The sequence below is a fragment of the Rhinolophus sinicus genome, chromosome 15, assembly GCF_057876585.1.
Source record: "Rhinolophus sinicus isolate RSI-liver-muscle chromosome 15, RSI-T2T, whole genome shotgun sequence".
NCBI lineage: Eukaryota > Metazoa > Chordata > Mammalia > Chiroptera > Rhinolophidae > Rhinolophus > Rhinolophus sinicus.
Window position 1 is genome coordinate 78,668,585 of NC_142515.1, and position 9,602 is coordinate 78,678,186.

Here is a 9,602-nt window from a genome sequence, read left to right on the forward strand (position 1 = left end):
CCTTCGAAGCAATTTTGGAACTCTTTTTCTGGAATGGCCATCAGAGTTGTCGTCGTATTACACTTGATGTCCTGAATGTCATCAAAATGTCTCCCTTTCAATATTTACTTTATCTTTGGGTAAAGAAAGAAGTCATTGGGGGTCAGATCAGGTGAGTAGGGAGGGTGTTCCAATAGTTATTTGTTTGTATTGGCTAAAAACTTCCTTGCTGTGTATTGTCATGATGCAAGAGCCATGAATTGTTAGTGAAAAGTTCACGTTGTCTAACTTTCTCATGCAGCCTTTTCAGCACTTTACCGTTTGTCCCGTTAGTACAAATTCATTATGAATAATCCCTCTGATATAGAAACAGTTAGCAACATCATTGCAACAAAGTTCATGAACTAAATTGTCAGACCTCATACATGAGGGAGGGTCTTATGACCTGCTTCAGGGAAACATCAGACAGCCCTTCCTGAACCTGCCATTTATCAAATTCCTTCAGTTAAAAATATTCTATATGCCAAGGTGCCATATTTTAGAATAGTTGTGTTCTGAACACCGTCAGATGTTATAATAAGTCATAATCGGGTTTCTCTTGGAGGATAAGGGATTGTAGTGACCAGGAGGCCCATGAAAGCGGCTTCTGAATTACAAGGAATTTTCTTTTGTAAAAAGCCTGGATAGTAATTGCATAGGCATATTAACTTAAAAATAAAAGCCAATGTGAGGGGCAACAAGTGTTTATGTGAGATCACAGAATTACAACCCCAGGGAACGGATTCTGGCAGAAACCCAAATGGTGTCCGATTTCAGGGTGAAGTGAAGGCAAGGGGTTTTTATGAGAACAAGGAAGGGGAATAATTACATGAATAGACAGGAATGTCCCTTGGTGCTAGCAAGCTAAATTACCCTTTAGATACACTTGGATGGTTACTGATTCTAAAGTATCTCCATAGTCATAGTCCTTTTGATCAGGATGTCTGCTTTTTGTTAGCTTTACAGACAGTTGTTTGGAAGACAATGTGGCTATGGCCCAGTCCAGAGGTTATTTTGCCCAGTTCAAATATTCCAAAGTTTCAAGGAACCAGACGTATAAGGCAGTGCCTCTAGAATGGCTGCTTTGGATCCATTTTAAAATGGCCCCACTTCCATCGACTTTTCATAAGCCTGTGCCCTTTTTATGATTTGTGCCTAGGGGTGTTCACTTAAAAAATGTATTTGTGGACTTTTTGTATGTTCATTGTAATTACGCAAATAATTAAAAAAAGTAAGTCGACTACCTCTTTCTAGCTTCTCTAGGAAATGTGAATGACTGACTAAAAGCCATTTACAAGGTGGGGTGAGATATTCAACAGTATTAACTCATCGTTATTTTATCTCTCTACACTAATTATTTATATAGAAACAGGGTGTACATGAAGTTTCTCCAACCTTCCAGGGTGTTGCTTACCTTAATAATACTTCCCATTGTTTGGGGAGTGTTGCAAAATTTTCCTCGTCTTAATTTTGAAGGGTCAAATGAGTGATATTTTCCCCCTTCATTCATTTCTTCAATTAATTCTTCTTGTAAGAGTACTTGAATTCAGCATTGATAAGACAAGCTCTGATCCTGACCCTGCATTTTTCACTAATTTTAACTACCCGATTTCTCCAGGTCCTGCCTGAATGCTAATGAATCTTTTTCCTTTCTTCCTCCTCTGTCCTGGCTCCAGGTCTTGGTGATCCTATCCTAACCTTTTCTGGAGTTTCCCTGGCCTCAACCCAAGGCACCTCCTACCCCAGGTCTTTCCATCTTTGCTCACCTCTCTACACTGGGCTTTTTCTATCTCCTTCTTGTCCCTGCTGAGCAGTCATCAGAGTTACTTACATTTCCCATTTGAGTCTTGCAACAACTATAGGAAGTGGCTCATTTTTACAGAAGGAAAAACAGGCAATTTACTGGCGAGGCCCACCTTGGTGAAGTTAGGATTAGGATTTGTACTAGGATTTCTCGTTGCTCTAAGTGCTCCTCACCCAGATAAAAGCCCTAACCTGGAAGCTGTGCCTCCTAACTTTCTGGCTCAGGTACTGTAAAAGAGCACCACAAAACACTAAACCCGATTTTTCTGAGCCCCACTGTCATGCAGGGTGTCATGCGGAGTCTCTGGTCCCGCTCCCCACATAAGAACGCAGGACATGGTGAGGCCAAAAAGGAACCCCCCGCGGAGCCATAGATAGGGAGTCATACCACTATAGTCTCGCTGGCGGCTGGGTTGGACACACAAGAAGCAGGAGCCACATTATCCATAAACTGGCATCCACTTCTTTCTGCCAACCAACCTCACTTGGCTAGCTGCAATCCGCTGTGCTAACTGCAATCCACTTTTGTTAGCTCAGCCACCATCTTCTTGCTAGCCCCCCATTTGCTGCTAGCATAGCCACAGCAGTTATATTAATGGCCAATGGCTCACTGGTTACAGCTGATGGCCATCCAATCACAGTTGATGGCCATTTACTACCCGAGTGAGCACCTTTTCACGTGAGGGCAAAAGCCTGGAAACTGCACTCCTGGCTCTGTCCCCACACCCACCATGACCTCTCTTGACACAGGAGCAAGGAAAACATTTCTGGCAAATTGACCAGGTTCTGGCTTGCCAGTCAAGGTAAACCTAAACATTCCCTGATGGATTCATGGGACAAAAAAAGGGTTGAGGGTGTCGCCAAGGTTTCTAAGTGGAAAGATGGAGTTGCTATTATTTGAGTTTGAAAAGGTGAAGTCAGAAGTTTGATTTGTGGCATTTTAAAGTGTCTATTGTAGATGAAAAAAAGGCTCTATGGAGAGGAACCTCACAGGGTGATCTGATCGTAAGTTCCTAACTGGGCAGGTCATGGTGGGTAGTCACACTTCAGGCATATAACTTTTTTTAGTGAAAGGTTTTAAGCCAGCCCCGTTCATTGTTTTTGTGGATCTAGGTTAACAAACCTTTGAAATGACAGAATACCCTTCAAAGGGGGTATTAAACCTCAAGAGAGCATATAATCTTGTTAACTATCCCATAATCCAATCCACATCTTGCTTTCTCCAATCTTCCTTTTGTCCTGTGGGGACAGAGCTCCAGAGAGCAGTTTCCAGGCTCTCGGCCTCATGTGGAAAGGTGCTGGGTTGGGTAGTAGATGCCCATCCACTGTGGCTAGTTGGCTGTCAGCTGTAACCATTGAGCCATTGGCCACTAATATAACTGCCGTGGCTGCGCTGGGGAGTTGAGTCGAGGAAAGTCAGTCGGTTGGCAGAAAAGCGGACAGCAGGTCGCATGTCTTATGAATCCAGCCTCCAGTGAGACTATAGTGGTATGACTCCCCTACCTATGGCTCCGTGGGTGTTCCTTTTTGGCCTCACCATATCCTGTGTTCTTGTGTGGGGAGTGGGAGCTGAGACCCTGCCGGACGCCCTGTGTGACAAATGGCACAGCGAGCAGGGTATGGTGCTGGCCAAAACTCACCAAAGGATGGTGGAGCAGTTTATGCGTACAAAAGTTCACTTTCGGGAGGCCCATGAGGAGCAACGCCTGTAGCGGGAGGCACGATCTGCCTGGGAGACTCGAGCCTCCAACTGGCATACCTCCCTGTTGGCCATGGAAGGTGTTGTCCTCCTTTTGTTGATCTGCTTCTGCTGTTGGCTCCGAGGATTGTGGACATTATACACCAAGGCCACCACCCACTCAGACACCTGGCACGGTGAGCAAGATTCCGACCAGGTAGGAATGGAGTCTGACTCTGGGCAGGAGGACGTGTGGCCCCCACACAGTGTATGGTGTCCAGTGGCCACTGTTCCCAGGAGTTGGACCCCCAAGGAGGGGTGGGAGGACATGGACGGCTCTCCAGCCAGTGTGGAGAGGGCCCTGCAGGCTCTGGCTGAGTGGTTGCTGGAGGACGAGAAGGCTATAGCCGGCCGCGTGGGCTGGATGTTCCTCACGGCCTTGAGTCTCAACATGGAAAATGGGCTTAATGAAATGGCCCAGGTGCCTGACCAGGTGTCCCGGTTGAAAGCGCTGGAAGCCCGGGTCCACCTGTTAGAACAGGGGCCCCAAGGTGGAGACTCTGAGGCAGAGGCAGAGGAAGCGAGTGGAGACAATGTAGCTCCCAACCCCCAAGCCTGGCCGATTTTGAAGCAAAGGGTAAAACGTGAGCAACCTTTGGGCCCTGGGGGCATTGCTGCCGGCAACCCAGCTGTGACTGAGTTCACGACCTACACCCCTTACACTCCCACTGAGTTGCAGGAGCTAGGGAGGCAGTACAGACAGCGCCCTGGAGAGCTAGTCTTGGCTTGGCTGCTACATTTATGGGATGAGGGGGCAGACAACATTCTCTGCTCCCCAGGCGAGATGGAAAAGCTAGCCTTAGTGACAGTGCATCAGTCCCTGTGACAAAAGTTACAGAACTGCCATAGGTAGACCCACGACCAGGGCAACCACTCTCTAATGGAGTGGCTTACTGCTACGGTACACACAGTATGGGGACAGGCTGGCGAGCTGCCAGACACTGTGAGTCAATGGCAGTCATATACGGAACTTATGCAAATCATCCGTGAAATGGGTATGAGACATGCTATTTTCAACCTTAATATGCAGGGGCCGGATGACGAGCTTTTTATAGCCAGCATGAGAGATCTGGTTTTGGATACTGCACCTGTGAGTGCTTTTGGATCCTTGGTTGCCATTCTTACACCCTATGTGGGTCGACGGGTCCATGAAGTTACAACTGCTATGTCCACCCTAGGGGATGTTGAAAGCCGGAGGCGAAGGAATTTAAGACAGGAGGTCAGCGCAGTTGAGATCTGGAAGCCCAAACCAAAGGTAAAGGGGCGAGGTCGCGGGCCTCAGAGAGTAACATGCGCACAGATGTGGCGTGATTTCGTGGCAGCAGGGGTGGATCAGAAGAAAATAGACCGACAACCCAATGCACTCCTGCTGGAACTTTGGAAACAGTTGCGTCCAGAACAGCAATTCCAGAGAAGCCTAAAGGAGAATTCTGGGAAAGTGCGACCCGTGTCCCTCCAGGACTTCATGCAGCCACTTGAGGCCGACTCCTTCCAGCTTGATTAGGGGTGGGTCCAAGGTACCTGGTCAGAGGGGATGAGCAGGGACCGGAGGGCCCATGTGGAACTGTCCATACATTGGTCCCCTTCTAATGTGCAGAAGGTTTTGGCCCTAGTTGACACTGGCGCAGACTGTAGGCTTGTCTATGGGAACCCAGAACTGTTCCCTGGACCAGCAATCTGCATTGATGGCTACGGGGGAAAGACTGTGAGTGTAAAAGCCGTTTCCTTACCACTGGGTATAGGAAGGCTCCCTCCTCGTACCTACAAGGTTTATGTCTCCCCCGTTCCGGAGTATATTCTAGGGGTGGACGTGCTACATGGCCTCAGCTTACAGATGTCGGTAGGAGAGTTCCGTCTCCGGATCCGGGTGGTGAAAGCGGTGACACGCGGGCATGCTCACCACCCTCCTCAAGTGTTTCCACAGCCCTGGTGCGTGGTTACAGTGCGACAGTACCATCTGCCAGGAGGACAGGAGGAGGTTGGTCATACAATATTGGAATTGGAGAAGGCACATATTGTGAGGCTGATGCACAGTCCCTTTAACTCCCCAGTATGGCCTGTCAAGAAGCCAGATGGGACCTGGCGAATGACTGTGGACTATAGGGAGTTAAATAAGGTGACACCACCCTTGCATGCTGCAGTGCCTTCAGTACATGATTTAATGGATCGTCTGACTGTCCGCCTGGGGACATATCACTATGTAGTGGACTTGGCCAAGGCTTTTTTCTCCATTGACATCACACCCGAGTGTCAAGAGCAGTTTGCTTTTACGTGGGATGGGCGGCAGTGGACTTTTCAAGTCCTTCCACAAGGATACTTGCACAGCCCCACTATCTGCCACGGGCTCATGGCCCAGGATTTGGCACAGTGGGATCGCCCATTCTCTGTGGCCTTGTTTCATTATGTCGATGATATTCTGTTAACATCAGATTTTCTTTCCAATTTAGAGCAAGCAGCTCCCTCTCTTCTCCGCCACCTGAAGTCATGCGGCTGGGCGGTGAATGAGGAAAAGGTCCAAGGCCCTGGCTTATCCATCAAGTTTTGGGGTGTTGTGTGGTTGGGTGAGACAAAGGTCATAACTGAGGTGATTATTGACAAGATACAAGCCTTTCCCCGGCCGACCAAGGTCTCCCAACTGCAGACGTATTTGGGTCTGCTAGGATATTGGCGGGCGTTTGTACCCCATTTAGCGCAAATGGCAAGGCCCTTGTACAATATGATAAAAAAGGGGGCCTCATGGGGATTGGACAGAGGCTATAGAGCAAGACTTCGTTGCCACAAAACGGGCAGTGCAGCAGGCACAGGCTCTACAAGTAGTGGACCCCGGCCACCCATTTGAACTTGATGTTCACGTAACCCAAGAGGGGTACGGACAGGGCCTCTGGCAATGGCAGGAGCGTCTCCGGTTGCCAGTGGGATTTTGGTCGCAATTATGGAAGGGAGCAGAGGTCCGCTACTCTCTAATAGAGAAACAGCTGGCTGCTGTGTATGCAGCCCTAGTGGCCACAGAAGCCATCACAGGAACGGCACGCGTGTTGGTTCGAACAACATATCCCATCCAGGGACCCAAAATGGGGGTGGCACAGACCACCACCCTCGCCAAGTGGGGTGCCTACTTGGAGCTACGTAGCACCCTTAGTTCAAGCCCTTTGAGCACAGAGCTACAACAGGTCCTGGGGCCTGTGGAGCTTGTAGCCCAGGCTGAGCCAAGTGCTCTGCTTAGAAGGGAGGACTTGGAGCCCTTGCCCTACAAAGAAGGACAGCCCCCAGTACCTGAGGATGCCTGGTTTACCGATGATTCTAGCCGAGCGGCTGCAGCTATTTGGACGGCTATTGGTGTGCAGCCCAAAACAGACACCATTTGGTTTGATACTGGGATGGGCCAGAGTAGCCAGTGGGCTGAATTACGGGCTGTGTGGATGGTAATCAGCCACCCGGGCCGCTAGTTATTTGTACTGACAGCTGGGCGGTGTTCTGGGACCTAACGTTGTGGCTCCCTACATGGAAACACCAAAACTGGTTGGTAGGACACCATCCACTGTGGGGTCAAGCCATGTGGCAGGACCTCTGGGACCTAGGGCAGAGAAAGGAGGTGACACTAATGCATGTCACAGGTCACTCCCCCTTAGTGTCCCCAGGTAATGATGAAGCAGACGCCCTAGCATGGGTATGATGGTTAGAACGGGCTCCTGCCATTGATGTGGCCCATTGGCTGCATAGGAAATTGCAGCACGCTGGAAGCCGTGCATGTGACAGGTGAGCAGACTCTGGGTCTGCCTTTGAAATGGCAGGAGATAGCAGATGCCTGCTATGACTGTGCCGTCTGTGCCCAGGACAACCCCCAAAGGCGGAGGCTCCCCTGGGAGACATAGCAGATTACGCCAGGGAGGGTGCCCCTCCCTCGCTGGCAAGTGGACCCCTGCCTAAGGCCCGCAATGCGATATACGCATTTACAGCAGTGGACACTGCTACGGGGTTGATGTTTGCTTGGCCCTGTCCGGCTGCGGATCAGCGGCATACAGTGGTCGCCCTTACATGGCTGTGCGCCCTCTATGGGCGCCCCCAAGTCATTGAAAGTGACAGGGGTACCCATTTTATGGGGCAAGAAGTGCAGCGCTGGGCTGCCAGGATGGACGTGAAATGATTGTTTCATGCTCCGTATAACCCATAAGCAGCTGGCATGATTGAATGCTATAATGGCTTTTTGAAGCAAGGTCTCCGGGTGTCAAAACACCCTCCCACGATGCGTGACTGGGCCTCGCATCTATGGGACATCCTTAGAGTCCTGAATGAGAGATCACGGAAGGGAGGGCCTGCACCAGTAGAAGCTCTGCTACATCCAACGGCCACTCCCATTCAATTACAAGTTACTACCAGTGAGACTCTGTTAAAGCCAGGCTATGGCCGAAATGGAAACATTTTGCTGCCAGCACCCACATGCTTGAAAGCAGGGGAATGACAGCAATGGACTTGGCCCTGGCAGGTCAAAAGCCCCCACTATCATTGGTTGGGCCTGGTAGCCCCATGGGGGGCCGGTTTGACTCATGATTTGCAAGTGACGCCAGGGGTGGTGGCTAAGTGGCCAGGGCAAGTGACTAGTATACGGAGGTCCCAATACCGGGATGATTTTGTGGGGAACCTATGTGCTCTCACTATGACCTATTATGGGGTCCCCTGTTCTGTTACATGTTGAAACTATGCAAGGGACCCCAAGCACTGCCATAAAGGTCTGGTACCACAAACCAGGAAATGTGCCAGTGGCAGCGACCCTCCTTTCCCAGGACAAAAAGCTAGCGTGTATCCTCCCAGATGGAAGGGATTTGCCATTGTTGGTTCCTAAGACTACTGTTTCTTTTCCGTAGGTGCCGATAGGCTAATATGGCACAGGGACCCTCGCAGAAGACGCTTGTCGTGTAGATTGTGAGGTGAGACCCTGTAGTGGTGGAGTGTGGGGACAGAGCCCCAGAGAGCAGTTTCCAGGCTCCCGGCCTCATGTGGAAAGGTGCTGGGTTGGGTAGTAGATGCCCATCCACTGTGGCTAGTTGGCCGTCAGCTGTAACCATTGAGCCATTGGCCACTAATATTACTGCCGTGGCTGCGCTGGGGAGTCGAGTCTAGGAGAGTCGGTTGGTTGGCAGAAAAGTGGACAGCAGGTCGCATGTCGTGTGAATCCAGCCTCCAGTGAGACTACAATGGTATGACTCCCCTACCTATGGCTCCGTGGGTGTTCCTTTTTGGCCTCACCATATCCTGTGTTCTTGTGTGGGGAACGGGAACTGAGACCCTGCCGGACGCCCCGTGTGACATGTCCCCTCCTTAATTTCAAATGCATAAAAGAAACTGCAAAACTGTTATTCTCTGGAGTATTTAAGTCCTTGCTCCCCAGCACATGTCATCAGTTTGGCTCAAATAAACTTTTATACAAATTTTCTACAGGTTTGTACATTTCACATGTCGACATTATAAAATATCCAAGTGGTGAGGGAATGTCTCATTCCACCTGGAATTCAGGGTAGAGTTGTGGGGCTGTGGATGGATATTTGAGTCTTGAGTGTATTGTGGATATAAGAAACATCCAAACCTGTAAAGAACTTTAATGAGTTATTTGAGACTAACTGACAATTGCTAGGAAGCAAAATCTCAACAGATTAAGAAACTACTCCAGAGAATGGCAGTTTTGCAGTTTATTTTATACATTAGAATAAAAAAGGAGACATAAGTAAGTTACATGAAATGCATTGACAGTCCAAGGGTATGTTATCTTCGATGCAAAAAGACAACAGACAGGCTCACTTAAAGTAAAGATTGATCTTTGTCAAGGAATCTATAGGCCTAGGCTGAGAGTACTCACCATGACCCACATTTATGTTTAGACCATCCTATGTGGTTAATTTCCGTCTCTGCGTTTGTAGAGCCTGCCATGCTGGCTTCTCCTGAACTTATCAGGTTTAGTATGTGGCCCCTTTTTCGTCCACAGTAAACAGTACTTAAAGCAGTGAAATTCGCTGCTATGGCAGAGAGAATAATTATAAGAAGAAAAGAA